Genomic DNA, 14,342 nt, shown 5'->3' with positions numbered 1-14,342 from the left:
AGCCCTTTAATAAAAAAAATTCAAAAAATGCCTTTAATGTATTACACTAGCTACCATTAGAACAATACCAAAGTAGAGAGGACAAGTTTTTCTGAGCACTGTATTTATAAGTTGCAAAAAAACCCCAAAACACCCCTTTCTTCATTCTCTACACCTTTGGTACATGGCAAGACTGAAAAAATAGGACTAGAGAAAAGCCTGCTTCTAATCAACAGAAATGGTCAAAGAATGAACAGGGCAGAACTGCTTGAGAAATACAATCCTTAAGAAAAGAGTGTGGGTGTGGGTGTGTTCAATCAAAACATAGTTCTGTGCTCAGTTTGTTAACTCCTTCAGAACATCAACTGCCTGGGTTTATCCCTAAATTAGAGGCAGAAAGACAGTCTGACTTCTACCTAGCGAAGTTTTCACATTTAACTAAAGCAGCCATATATTTGAATTCTATAGTTCTCAGAGATCTCAGTTTGTTCTTAAAGAAAACAATGTATCAGTTTAGTTTTAAACCGAACAACAAATCATCATTTGAAAGAAAGAGGTTCAAAATTGCTAAGCTTCTAATGCTAATGCTATTTTGTTATCTGTTTATAAATGAACTGCTTTGTGCAATTAGTTTTCTAACTTTCTAAGTCAGATCGTATATCAGAAACATCCAACTCTCCAAATACAGCAGAACCTCATTCATCTCAAGTGCCTCTTTTTCTAACTCAAATGAAATATTTCACTTTGATCACTGTTAATAGAAAAGACCTCATACCAAAATGGAATGGTTGCTATTACAAGATTCAGAATAAAACTCTAAAAATAGAAGCACATATATTAAAAACCAACATCAAAAAAGAATCCAGTAATGACATTTAACACACTTTTTTCCCCAGCTTTTATTGCTCACTGTAATACATACTACATTCCTGCACTGCATTTAATGTTTGGAACATATTCTCCAAGGCAGCAGCATCAGCCTTTCAGGGGGACAATGCCTGTAACTTCATTAAAGAAATAGCCAAATTATATAAACATTTCCAATGTCTGTCACTGCCACTCTCCTGAGAACAGGCAGCCTTTCAAGCTTAACAAGAAAATAAATGACACACAGGTCCTCTGTGCTATCCCTAAATAGACTCTTAACTTTTTGTCTTTCTAGGCCTGATTTTTCTTTTCAGGGGTGAAAGAAGTCAATTTAGGTGCAATTTGGCAAAAAAAGAGGGTCTTCCAATCCAAAATATTATTTGGTGATTTTTTGCAAGTGCCTCACTCTCTGTTAATTATAACTGATTAGGTTAAGTATCTGTTACTCATTAAGCCATTTTCACATATCTTGCTACTTTTTGAATATTATTTCAGTATTTCACCTACAATATTGATACAGGTCACTGGTTCCATCACAAAAGCAAGCAAACACACTTTCACTGTTAAGCCCCAGATCTTAGCTATAGAAAAAGTAATAGTTTTGACATATTTGTCTGTGGATTCACTTTACAAAAATCTTTATTAAGGAAACTGTTGGGGTTTGTAAAGTGACCAGAAGATGTAGACAACCCTTTAAACTGGATGAAGTACAATGAAGTGTGGACAAAAGTAAGTTTGTTACTCTCTTTTGCAGTTTGTACAACATAAACTGAAGACGACAGTACCCCACAAGATTACAACCCACATGCAAAGAAAATAAGACTCCAAAGAATCCTTGTTGGGTGAGGCAAGTATCCTCTAAAGTTTTCTCTAGGTCTTGAGGACCTGGGTTTGGTAATATTCTTGTGAAAGAGGACTAGTGTATACTTTAAATGGTTGGAAGAAAAAGGAAAACCAAAACCAAAACCACAGATTAAATTTCTCCTCTGCTTCATTGCATGACAGACTAGAAAATTTAACTAAAAATGACCACTCTAAGAATTGCCTGTTCATGGGCAGAAGTAATGGAACATTTCATTTTGACATTTCTGTCATAAAATATTTTGTAACATGACTTTGACATGAAATTCAAACAGAATTTCTAGTCCATGACAGAATTCTAAATTTAATGCTTTTCTCTCAATTTGGGATGAAGTGGGTTCTAAACTAGGCAAAAAACCCTCATATGGTGTCCAGCTGTTATTAGGGAAAACATCTACAGAAGTATCTTTCACTAGGATGCAATGTTCTTAAATCCTTATATACCTTTGAAGATCATTCCTTTAGATGTCTAAATGTATATGCAGTCAACTAAACCAAGCTAAATTTTTCCCACAAATTTTGATGCAATGTATTTAACAAAGAACCATTTTAAAAAGTCTTACCTCAAAGTGCTAAAAAATCCTAGTGGATCCTGTTTTTACAGACTATCAGCACATGAAGACACACAGCACATTAAGAGGATAGCAGAAGAAAGCTCTTCGGAAATTGCTTGGCCCTGTCCTGTAAGGAATCAATTTGGAAAACAGAAAACGTATGGAGTCAAAGAAAGTGTGTTTGGGGGAGCAGAAATAAATTAAGACAGAAATAAGATAAACCATTCCAAACGATTACATATCATAATTGTGCTATCAGACTGAAGGCCACTATCCTGCTTTCAGCCACAGCAAATACCTAGAAAAGAGTGTAAGATGACTGCTGACAGTAACAGATCATTTTTAAACCTTTCTAGCTTCCAGCAGTTTGCAACTTTGTGACTTCCTCTGCCACAAGTGGTATCTTTGTGTTTAATCGCATGTGATAGATTCTATTCCAATAATTTGTCTAACAGTTTTTGGTCCACTAAAATGTAAATTTCAACCCCCTAAATTTAAATTTTAGTGCCAATAACATCCTGTGATGGTCTCACATCTTAGCCACATACTGTACGAACTACTTTGTTTTTCCCTCTGCCTCCTCAATTTGACTCCTCCTTGCTCCTCTGTTAGAAATCAATCATTGATTCTCAGACTTTGTTTTCTATCATTTTCTATCATACAAACAACTTGGTTTGTCTTCTTTAATATTGCAACAAGAAAGTTCAGTTTCTTTCAGGAAGTTTGATGAAAGACCTTGCAAAAGCCTTCTGGAAAGCTAACCAGATCTTCTTGATCCACATGTTTACTTCAAAGAGCTTTAACAACTTGTGAAGCCTTTACAAAGCCATATTGATTCTTCACAACTGTATTGTATTTATCAAGTAATTATCCCTAATTCTGTTCTTTATTTTAGTTTCTACCAAATAGGAAAATCTAGGTGCATCAAAATTAAAATGTATTCTAGTATTTCTGTATGAGCAATTGAAGAAAATGCAAGAGAATAGTTAAGCCAGAAAAAAAAAAGTTGGATTTCACTGAAGAAGCATTAAAGTGACTGAGTGTTTGCTGATTACACTATTTTAGTCTCTAAGTAGTAGCAAGCTTCCAACAAGCTGCCCTCTGTGGCATTCCTCCTTCTCATCCCATCTGAAATTTTCATGATAGTTTAGGCAAGGGATCATTTAAACACACACTTCATTTGGCTCTACATCAGATTTTGTTAGAAACAAGCTGTTATGAAAGCTAAATGAGGCCATGAGTTTCAAAACTGATCAGGATTTTTTTGGATGTCTCACTTTGTGATTAATAACTTGAGATACCACGAAAGGGCTAAATAATATGCAGAGCTCAGAATGCATGCTAAGAAACAGGTGGTTTTAATCTGGGCAGGCAAGAACTAAGCCACTCAGACTCACTAATCACCTCTAGAAATTGTTGCCACAATCAAAAGAAATATTGCCAAAGACAGGTTGTGGTTTTGTTTTGGTTTTAATGAAAATTAAAGCTGTTTTAAACAGATAAACACTTCCAGTAAGGCTCAGGTACTGAATACAAAAGCACTGACAATGTGATTCTTGTCATCTGAGCACAGAGAAATTCAAGTGATAGAAGAACTAGCAGAAACACCAGACTACGCACCAGTTTTCTGGGTTCCCTCTACTGACATCTTGCACAATTAATGCAGGAAGATAGTAGACAAGAAGCTGCTTTTGTTAAAAGATGATATTTCAGTTAACAGGTTCTATTTAAGCCTTTATGACTCACTGTAATGAGGACAAATTATTATCCCTTACACACAGGGCAAAACAACTGGTCTATAATTTGTGCTAGAAAATCCATGCTGTCAGTCATATATTCAGCTTTTCCATGTTCTCCTTAAGCACTGCTCTCTAAGGGTTGCATGCACGTCTGCCTGTGATTTCAAGAAGGCAGTTCAATAGCTGGAAATACTTGGAGTAGATACAGGAGCCACTACTATTCACAAGTGTCCCTGACACCATTACTAGACATGTCTCCTGTCACCTGGAGGTGACACAGCCAAGGGGAGAAACGCAGCTGACCAGGACAGCACAACTGCTATTGACTTCCAGCAGGTTTCCTTGACAGTATCCTGTGAAGGCTCATGGCACAGGACCAGTTTGTACAGTTCAGTTCCTTGAAGAGGCCAATCCCAGCAGTGGCACAAGCTAGGACCTACAGACCAACAAGATGTACAAAACTAGGAACTTTCTTAACTTACACTTGAGTTCATACGATGGAGACAAGCTTGTTCCTTGTCCTAGCCATAATGGCAATGCCAATAGACTTAAGCAGAAACCTTAACTTTTCAGGATAAAAGTATTCTATGCTCTCTGTGAAAGTTAACCATGCTCCTCTGCTACTCAACCACAGCTCACGGCTGAAGTTACAGTAAATGCTGGGAATGAAACAAATTAAACAATTCTACGGTATTTTCTGTAGTTAACATGGCTTGGGAAATAAAAGAATAAAAGTAAAATTTAGAGATTTGCACCGTTTATGGGGAAGTCATCAAGGAAAAGTATGAAGAGCTCCATTCTCAGTCCCGTTTGCTTAGTCTTAGCAGCAGTCACCTCTGCTACACCATTCAGTGAAGTAGGTGCTGTTTAGTACAAAGAACTAATTCCATTTCCCAAGATGTAATTTTAGAGGTTTTCTTTTAAAGACTTGATAAATGCACTGGGGTCCTAAGTACTAGAGTGCCCTCACGACTCTCCCTTACGTTTTGAACCACAGTTGTTCAGTTTTTCAAAACTGGTTGGGGAGCTGATTTTAATGGGAACTGAATGTCCAAACCTCTTGAATTGCTAGAAGTTCCTAAGCTCTAAAATATATCAGCATGAGTTGCAATTGCTGTGGTGAACACTCTTACAGTTCCACAGGTATCTTATGAAGTCTGAAGATCTGCTTCAATGCTAAACACTCATATAAGCTGACTTCCACTGGAGTCATAGGGAGCTTGGCTAGAGCAGAGCAGGAATAAATAATGAAGTAAGCTCTTCCCAATCTATCAAATGTTATTTTTGGAAGTTCAGGATTGTTCCTTTGGTGTTCTCAGAGGAAAATTGGGTCAAAATACCACAGAGACATGCCACTAGGCAAGCAATACAGACAATTAGTTTAGTTACGGGTAATGAAACTTGTTTATCAAGACAAAGGCTGGCACGTGTTTAGGATTCAGAGGACCTGAGTTTAAAATCATACTGTCAAAGACTTAAGGCCTGACACCAGGTTAGCAAAGTTAGCTAGACTGGGGTAGCTCAAATTCCACCCAAGTTCTGCATCTAGTCTTTTCTGTAGGCTAGCTCTGAGCCTTCAGAGGCACCCAAACACCATCCAACACCAGGCTTTGAAACTTCAGGGGAAATTAAGGACATACAATTTCTCAAAGTCTCAGTATCTTCCACAGAAAATGGGAAGATGAATGACCAACCTGCCAGGTGCTTTAAGAATAAGTATATTACAAACTGAAAAGTGATTAGATACTGAAGCAACAAGATATAAACACATTTGGCATTATCCATCCAGTCTATGAGATCAACATCAACACACAAAGAAATGCAGACACTTACTTTATCAGTACTTACACAAGCTCAAATCCATGCACACTTGTGCAAAGCACAAGCACCAATCCAAGAAGCTATTATTCATTACAATCTAAATTTCTTTTTCTTAAATAACAGTTAATCAATAGTCCAGCAGAAATTTAATGAAAATATTACATTACCAACACCTAAAAATGCTGCTGAAATAGTGCCCAAAAACAGATAATTGCTGGCTCCTTTCCAGAAAGGTCAGCTTGGAAAAAAATTATCTGTGATTTTCTGCCCATAAATTTGTGCTTTTACTCAACTACCAGTGTAAAATTGGAAGCTAGCCCTTTGAACATTTGGCCCTTTAAGTTATTAATCCAAACTCAAGTCCACTGAAATGTTACTGTTCCTTGTAGCGCCTAAGCCCTGAACTATCTTCCAAGCCCTGCCAGTTAGGACAGGGAGATGGCTGACATTCCACTGGCACTTTCTGCCAAAAGCAAGTTGGTGCTGGCAGGCTTTGAAGGCAAAATCCTGGTATGCTGCAGTATTTCAACAAAAGACGACCTCCTGCAAGAAATCCTCCCAAGCCAGTCATCTCTGAACCCTCTGAATTAAAACATGGTAAACAAAAAAAGTCAGAAAGAACCACTTTATGCATTTGCTTGCTTAACCTTGCTACTCTGATGTCCCCATTTAACCATTGCTGTAAGGGGACGGAACAGGAAGACAGCCAGTGCTGTAGTTCCCCAGTACTGATCCCAGACTTCTTGCATAGTCAAATTTTAAGGCTGCTGAAACTGTGTGGGGAGTCACATTCTCTACTGATTTAACAGTATATTTATATTCACTATCCCATGCATATTTCACATATCCCTTCACATACAGTACTTCAGAACAGAAAGTAAGCTGACACACATCAAAAAGCTGATCTCCTGAGAACTCAAGTTAGCTTGCTTACATATAGCCACCCACCTAATCCATGTTCAAGATGTCAAACAATTACAACATATGCTTCCTTAGACATTTAGAGCAACAAAGACCTTGTATCCCCAGAACACCCAGGATAAATAAAGCAACCTAAGCGTTACAGGCATGCCCAGATGAGGAATATGTTTCTAAGTATTTAGCTAAAAAACCCCAATCATTCCAACAGAATTTTATTACAGCATTTAAAGAGTGCACATGAAGTTGACCTGAAAATAGGAGTAACAAGCAATGAAATACAATACATGCAGTCAAATAAATTAAGTATGATTCTGTGAAGTGCTGTGAAAGTCAGAAAAAAAAGTGCTGTTTGAAAATATAGAATATCCTTTATGGTATATTTTTAAAAATTGCTTCTATTTGTCAAGAACAATTGGCCCTTTCTTTTTGTCTTCATTTATCTCAGAGGAAAATAAAGCAAAACAAACAACAAAAAAGTCCCAAGCAGAGTGAACAGCTGAGCCAGGGACAAATTAAGTAACACAGATTGATGGCTGTTGATCTACAGCAGCACTATCACATCCCAATGCTATATCTCATATTTCATTTAAAGACCTGTCTTTTCTTTTCCAGAAACTGTGCAGTATTTATGGAAGAAGGCTGATTTGCAAGCCTTGGAGCTGCACTGAGAAACCAGATTCGTTTTTTTCAATTTGGTTTTAAAGTTGGTGAATGCCTTGAACTTTTAAGGTAGTAATCCAAACAAAATGAAACCGAACAGTGGAATAAAATGAATACTGAAACTAAACACGTATTTTCAAAAATGCTGCAGGCAGGGCAAAGCTTTTTATCTTCAGTTTCTTCCATAAGACATTAAGAAAATAATGTTTGCTTCCTATGCATCTATACCTTTACTAATCCCACTGGTACAATAACATATATCTTCATCTGTTCTCTGGGTTTTCCCAGTGCTTTATCCTCCCTGGCATTCTCTGTTACAACAGCACGCAGATGTTCTCTTCCTGTACTCTATTTCCCTGTTAGCCTCTTGAAAATTTTAACTTCATAACTATTAAAAACATTGACTGGCCCATACAGAGTATAACTTTTTCTATTAAAGTCTGCTAAACAGCAAGACAAATCTTAAATCAATTTTTAGATTTCTAATGACTTAAGAATTAGAGTGGCTACTTAAACACTGCCAGTTTGACTTGAAATACGAGAGGTTTCCTCAGAAGCTGCAATAATCCTTTGTGCTTTCCTGTGCTTCTTCTGGAACACTATCAATACTGGAGGAATGGTATTTGGTTCAATCACGTCAAAGCTAAAAGCCTAAAGCTAGGAGTCCATGTAATTTATCTGATTTTCAGAGCATGCGCAAATATCTCTATGTGAGAATTAGGCCAGTTACTTAGGTGCCTAGAAATAAACTCTAAGGTTTAAGCATCCAACATGGAAAGCAGGCTGAACCGATCTGCCCTTCTCTAAGACAGAAAGCTGAGGCCATGGAGGAGGTCATGGTGTGTGAAGAAGGTCTTTGCAATTACTGCTGGTCACCGCTATGAAGGGACATGCTGCAGAAATATTGCTTCACAACTATCCACCAGCTGGTCACATGTGCTGGTAACAAGGAACCTACTCAAAGTGCCTAAAGCTAGTCTCTCAAAACACCTCTAAAGAAAGCTTAAGATGCATATTCAAATGTGAGGCCAGGTTTATATCCTAGCAAAGGCCTGGCTCCATGTCAAGTCAAGACTCAGACACACATCAAATCCCTTCTCCATGCGTCGATTCCCCTGTGAGCCCAGCTGTGGACCAGAAAAGAGGAGTGCTGTGCCAACTGGGCTGACCGCGGGGCTCAGGAATATAGGTCACTTCAAGAAGCAAAATATCTCTGCGATCTAGACTTAAACTTGCATCTCTCGACCACCCACCACTGACTGTAAACCTTAAAGCTATATAACCAAGGACAGTCACCATGAACAATCTTCATTCAGCTACAGAGCAGTAGCCAACTGCAACTTCACTAAGATGGGTCTCAACGGGTTAAGATGGGCAATAGCAGCATCTGCAAATGCTCTTTCATAACATCCAAGTCTTACACTTCTGTGCTGGTTTTCTCCTCTGTGCAGAGTGGAGAGAAGAGGAGACTGCAACCAAAATTCCCAGCAGATCCAGTCAGTCTCCCAAAACACCCTCACCTTTCCAGGAACCATCACAGACACCGTTAGAGCAATAACTGGAGAGATAAATGAGAACATGACCCCAGACTTATTTAATTTTACATCACTATGCAAAGCTCTTGACTCTGCTGTCTCCATGACCTACTTTATCTATTGTTTATTTCTTTTCTTTTTTTTTTTTTTTCCAGGAAATTGTTCATTAAGGATAAAAGCACCTGGCTTACAGTAACAGGGCACTGTGCAAAGTATCTGTCATAAAGTCAGGAGAGGAACATTCATAAATATATCAAAAAGAGCGAAGCCATAAAGAACGGAGGGGCTGCAGGGGACTATCTCAGGCAGAATGAAAGCAAAGAAGATGTAAGGGCCAAGGTCTCTACTGGTGTAAATGGCTGAACTCCATTGAGTTCACTGTGCCAATTTGTATCAGGAGAGAATTTGGATCTACCAGCTCAGTCATCAGACACAGATGGTACTGGAGCTACTCAGGTTAGAGCTAGTATTTTCCTTCTGGCAGAAAATCAGTAGCTAGAAAAATCCCTATGGACAAAACCAGATCTGAATAACTGGTGCATGCTACTACCTTGCCTTCCTCTTCCCCCTCCTCCTAAATGTGGCACTGAAAACTTATTTAACTACTTTGAGAAAAAATGTTAATAAAAATTATAGGAGAGAGAGAGTTTATGGGGTAATTTTAGGGCTTAACTTCCATCATTTTACAGATGTACTAATCAAGTTTTTTCACAAGTTAAGACAAATAAACTTTTCTCTCTACATTCTTCCCTCATCAAGATCTTATATATATATATATATATATATATATATATATATATATATATAATCTCATCTGCTAGGTCTTTTTACTCATAGCCCTCCTTGTAGCTTGCTCTCACATCCACAGCACTCAGATTAGAGAACTCTTCCCTGTGCGTGCTTTATTAATCCCTTCACAGAGGCATAAAAATAGGAGCTTAAAAGTTGTTTTTACATTTTTTAACTCAATGTATCGTAAACTTAACACAGCTTACTCTGTGTTGATATTATCCGAGCAGATATCACTTACATGTATGCTGCTAAACAAAACCAAACATAATGTAAGTCCTCCTGTCCACAAAATAGGCACACAAGGTAATGGCTGGCAGGAAACAAGTAGTTCCCCATTCTTCTCTCCTCTCCTATCAGATATAATCTTCAGCACAGAAAAGCATAAGCTTTGAGACTCTTGTATTGGTTAGCATACTTGTGGAAATCTTATAATTGTAAGCATGAGCTAATCATCATCTCCCTTCCAGAGCACAGCAATGATGAAGGTCTTTTAAGCTCCTCACAGACTGTTCATCTCCTTCCATCTACCCCTGTTCTTTAGGTACATCCTGTGAGTCCTATTTCCCTCCTCAGCTATTTTTCTGACCTCCTCATTATCTCCAAGGTCTTATTATCTTACACACTGCTGCCAACCCCCCCTCTAAATAATCCCATTTAAAATTGTATGGGCACTTCTACCAAAGATCAACAACCACTTTCCACTTCCCCTTCACAAAACTCACTTCAGGCAATTGCATCTCTCTTTGTTTAAACTGCAACTTCACTAAGTCCATCTCCAAGGGAACCTGTGCAGTTTCTAGGCTCTTAGCTACAAGTTTTAGCATCTGCTGGGACTCCAGGTTGCCATGCGTTGCAGGGTGAAGGGTCACAGTCTTACGATTTGATGATCCATCCTTTACCACAGAAGAAAACAGTTTTCTCTGTGCATAAAAATGTTTAGGAACAGTGGAAGCAAGATTGGTGGTTATAAACTCTCTTCTTGCCACCCATTAGAATCTTACTAGCCTGCACATTACTCATCTATCTTAGCCACCTTTTCTTCCTCCCGTCTTTCATCGCACACAGCATTGCTTCATTTTATGGCATTCCTTTCTTCAAATAGGGAGAAGCTGAACTAGATCTTATCTCTTCCTAAATCAACACTTTACATGACTTACTACTGTTATAACTGTGACATACAAAGTTGAAGATGTTCAACAGGTATGTATGAGCCAACTCCTTGGGACAGAGTAATCACTGTCCAATTAAACAACTGACAGCTACAAGGATAAATAGATAAATACAGCACAAATTTGAATAAATCATCAATTACTGTTTTATATCCTGGGCTGTTCAAATAACTCCTGAGTTGCTCCTTTCACTGATTCTTGAGAACTATGTTGGTAATACACCTTGCAATATCCTTTGGATTTTCTACCAAGCAAACAAGAGTGTGTACTGGCTTTCTTCCACATAAAGATGGAACACAGAGCTTGATTCCCTACAACACCCATGCTTTCAGGCCTGTGATTGCTGCCCTGTTCTGAATCCCCCTAGGAGAGTGGGTTGCAAGTCAAAACAGTACATGTGTCTAGACTTCTGGCCTTATGCTCTGCACCTTGGAAATTATTTACCTTGTTCTGTCTTAAGGCATTCTTACTTCACTACTTGTTTCAAAAAAAGTCTCTGATATGAACTAGGAAAATAAAGCTAGTCTTGCAACCCACACACAATAGCAAGAACCAAGAGTTTAGGTCTCAGGTATTACAGCGATGAGTGCCAAAGAAACAAGTAGAATAGAATAAAGCAGTACTGTGTACCAAGCTCACTTGTCAACCAATGGCTGTGTGTACACTCTGAGCTGCCCTTGCCTCAGCCTTGCCCCTGGTAAAATGGAACAAGTCCTTCTTCCCAACATCCTATTTCTGACAGTCTTTCATAGAAGAAAAATAGATGTAAATGCACAGTGTAATGGTTAACTATTAATTGTTAAATATTTTTCATAACTTATGCTGGCCAGTCTCATCTACTGAGGAACAAAACCTCTTCATCCTATGCCAAAGTAGACAACAGACACAAATGAAGTACGGGGATATGATGTGTTTTGTTTGTTTGTTTAAATTTGGAGCCCACCCACCAGCCCAGTCATTCGTTTTTCAGACTGATTCTTTATTTGCTAACTAGCAAGTCAAACATCAGGTGGGAGTAGGAATGAGTAGGTGGGAACCAGAGCAGTCAGAAGCTCTTAGAATGTTACTCAAAGAGCTTGAACATATGAAAATTGAAAGTTGTTTTCGAAAAATAAGAGTAAACAATTCTCATTTTTTCAGACACTTTTTTTAAAAAAAAAGAAATATTGACTCTGGCAGAGTATTTTATTGTCTTTAAGTTCCTCCTCAGAAGGATTTGGTCAAAATATCCCCTTCAGATCTTATAACATCTCAATGAAAACAGGCACAAAAAGGCCAGCTGGAAATATGGATGTTTAGCTCTAAAAGATGTTCACACTTTTCAATTTAAACAAAATATTTACTAGCAATGTATCACCTTATTATCATGAATTGAGAGTAAATTGAAATTTCATGCAACTGAATAGGCTAATTACATACTCAGGCACATGCTTTAAAAACTAGGCTTTTCATGTTCTTAAGTATAAGCAATTAAGGGCAAGAGTAACATTTCATGATTATGTCATTGATCTAAATTCCTTTTCATTTTTCTATGAAAGCACTTACACATGTGTCTTACATAAGACACATCTGAGGTCTCTCCTGTTTCTCAGATCTGCATTTGTTCTAATCAAATATTCACCTCAAGACTTGGTGGGGTTTTTTTTATTTTTTTACCTTCACATGAAATTAAAATTTTGAAAGTCTGGATCTATCATTAACTTTGAAGAAAGTACTAAAAACTCATTTGAAAAAAAAGAAGTCATAGGGAGCTATGGGAAATTCTGTATTAGACTGGCCTGCTAATTAAAATCAACCATGCCATATTACTTCCAGTGTTCAAAAGTATCCGCCTACAGATCTAAAATATTTTCGGAATGATTAAAATCAGGGGTAAAAAATCCCAGATCTCTTTCCTCTTTCATGTGGAGCCACACAGAATGCACTTTTTCAGATTTCAAAGTCCATTAAAACATCACCTTTGAAAACAGATGCACAATCAGGCCCAGAAGTGATTTATGCAAGCAAGATGTTCAGAACTGCCAGGAATTGCTCATGTTCAAAGTACCCCCAGCAGGCTCAGTTAGGTCCAGTTTGTATCACATATAATTAGGATTCTTCAGACCATAAAATCAATAATATAATTAGTAAATGTTATGTTGTTTCTCCGAATCTTGCTACAACTTACCTGTCTTTGATCAAGCAGAGCTGACTGCTAACGACATGTAATGTTAATTAATGAAAACACATGTGATAAAAAGTTCTTTGGAAAATTATCTAATTAGGTACCATAAAAAATTAAGTATGTAATAACAGTAATTTATGTTCATATCAATGACTATTGTTAAGGAGACTCTAAGAAGACATTAGGATTACAAGTCATCTTTAGCTACACTTACTCTTGCCTTACAGAAACAACTTCTTGAGTTAGTGTGTGTACAACAGATGACCCAGTTCATTAATGAGTTATGTCTCATTTATAAAACCAAAGTCTGCAAGTAAATTCTTCCTCAGCTGTGGGACAGCACCAACAGAATATTTTAGGAAATCCACTTATCTTTTGACAATGGATGATTGACAGCAAACCATCACAACTGAAGTTACTGACAAAATAAATAGTGGAACCTGCAGAGATAAAGCATAGATTTCAAAAGAATTACTACAATCCTTAGAGAAGAATGACTACAGAAGGCCAAAGTATTTAATAATCTCATAGGAATGCAACATTTTGCTACCAATCACTTTGACTGTCCGAGAACCCAGCTAATGAGAAACATTTATATTTAAAAATATTCCAATTTGATGTAACATGTCTAAGTAAGTTTTCGTGATTGTCAGGCACATGGAGAAAAGCAAAAGGAAATTTTTCATTATTATAAAATGCCGTGGGATTCACCAGAAACATTTTATCAGATTTAATATGTCTGTTTCTAAACTAGAAAGGAATGGTAGAATAAATGCATCGTATTAACACCATAGGGCAGCGTCTATAGTTAATATGTCATGTCAATTAGCTCCCATTTCCCAAGACATTTTGTCTTTGATAATATACATCCTAATGCTCTTGCTTAATATTCACTACATATAGTAAATGAACCTCTGGGTTCAGTGAGATTATTCTAATACCAGACTCTGAGCATACACCTTACTTGCAACAACTTTTTCCAATACTGATGTGTAAAAAAGGAACACTCCTCATATTATGTCACTTTCCTCTCTGATAAACGCACAGGGTAGCATAATAATATTCAGAAATTCTAAATATTTTTACAGCTGCTCCATTAATGCCTCCTTGTTCAGTGGCACGCTATTGTCAGTATGAGCAGGAAACACTGAACTTACAAGTAAGCTAAGGTTTTCAACTATTTAAATTCCTAGGAAAAATAAGACACACACGGTGGGGAGGGGGAAATTAGAATAATCTTGCTGCATGGTCTAGCAGTTTGGTTTAGTTTGAAAGACGAA

The 14,342-nt window shown here is 37.5% G+C and overlaps 1 protein-coding gene across 3 annotated transcripts in view; it reads right to left on the bottom strand.

Moving 5' to 3' along the window:
* Window positions 1-14,342, bottom strand: part of MEGF11 (multiple EGF like domains 11) — a 288,743-nt gene that overhangs the window by 215,819 nt on the left and 58,582 nt on the right. For all 3 annotated transcript variants that reach the window (XM_055715792.1, XM_055715793.1, XM_055715794.1), the window contains exon 2: window positions 2,271-2,383. The gene's annotated coding sequence lies outside the window, so the exon portion shown is untranslated. The remainder of the gene's footprint in view (window positions 1-2,270; window positions 2,384-14,342) is intronic.

The sequence above is a fragment of the Falco cherrug genome, chromosome 7, assembly GCF_023634085.1.
Source record: "Falco cherrug isolate bFalChe1 chromosome 7, bFalChe1.pri, whole genome shotgun sequence".
Taxonomy (NCBI): Eukaryota; Metazoa; Chordata; class Aves; order Falconiformes; family Falconidae; genus Falco; species Falco cherrug.
This window is presented reverse-complemented; position numbering and strand designations above follow the sequence as displayed.